The sequence below is a fragment of the Aplysia californica genome, unplaced genomic scaffold, assembly GCF_000002075.1.
Source record: "Aplysia californica isolate F4 #8 unplaced genomic scaffold, AplCal3.0 scaffold00070, whole genome shotgun sequence".
NCBI lineage: Eukaryota > Metazoa > Mollusca > Gastropoda > Aplysiida > Aplysiidae > Aplysia > Aplysia californica.
Window position 1 is genome coordinate 920,368 of NW_004797340.1, and position 1,354 is coordinate 921,721.

The window sequence follows — 1,354 nt, forward strand, 5'->3', positions numbered from 1 at the left end:
TAAGAGAGAGAGAGAGAGAGAGAGAGAGAGAGAGAGAGAGAGAAGAGAGAGAAGAGAGAGAGAGGGAGTTCCCAGAACACAGTTTAAAGTGGAGAACTATGTCAAATGCTAATTATAGAAATTAGAGCCTGGCTGGGGTGAGAGTGGAAAAGTTGAGAAGGAAATAGTGTGTTTGTTTGTTTTGGGGGTAGGGGAGGGGTTTTGATGGTATTGATTAAGCAAAAGACTGTCTGCTGAACGAGGTACCTCTTACTTTGTAAAAAAATAAACTTTTCTTACTAAGCGGTTTTTCGTCATTGCAGGGCTTGAGTCTTGGACAAGTAAAGTAACTCACGGAAGTAAACGGTGAATAGAACACCAAACGCAACCTTGTGTGGCTTAAAATTGAATAGGGAATAAAGATTAGAGCTTTCCTGACGATATATGTACTGACACTAAAATGAGACAGGTTGAATGATAACTGTTACTGATGAAATACTTCAAATAATATATTCTGCACTGGACACTTGTCCTTCCCTTGTAAGACACAGAGGCCAATTGACAATTAGAAGCCGTCTTTGGGCTCTGTTGGCAAAAGCTGAATGGGCCGGGGAGGCTGTCGTCAGCACTGAGCGCGGGTGTTTGGTAAAGACTCGAGTAGATAAGTTTCACATTTTGACAGGTGGCGATTCACGTAAAAGTTACGAGCTGGCGTGAAAACAAAGATGAAGGTACAAGTTTCTGTAGTGCTACAGCACTTTAATGGACACCTTTCGTCTCCTTGACCGCCTTCAAAACTGCAAAGTGCTTCTTAAAAGTTGATAAATCATATGCCTGGATTTACTTGAAACTGAAGAAAGAGTGTAATCAGCAATTAACCTCTTGTTCACTATGCAGCCTACACCTCTCCCCCCAAAAAAACAAAACAAAAAACAAAACAACAACAAACAAACAGCGACGCTGCCGATCTTGTCCAGGGAAAGAACCGCCCTTTCCTATTTCATTTGCTATGACACCCATACACCGTACAGGGGGCACCAGGCTCTCTGTAAAGACGTTTTTACAGAGAATATCATTTTTTTTCGAGAGGCAGAGGAGAGGAGGCGAGGGTGAGTAGATGAGAGTGGGGAAGATGGGGGGGACAATACGTCTTCCTTGAGGAAGGAGCTTGAAACAGGAAGATAAGGTGATAAATGAACTTTGAAGAGGGCTCGGGATAGGGGCGATAACCGCAGGGAAAATAGCACGACTTGAGGCAAATGAAATGTTGGGAGATGGGAAGAGAGAGGGAGTGAGAGAGGGAGAGAGAGAGGCAGTGGGAAAGAGAGCAAGAGAGAGAGAGAGAGGGGGGGCGGGGAGAGAAGAGGAGAGAAAA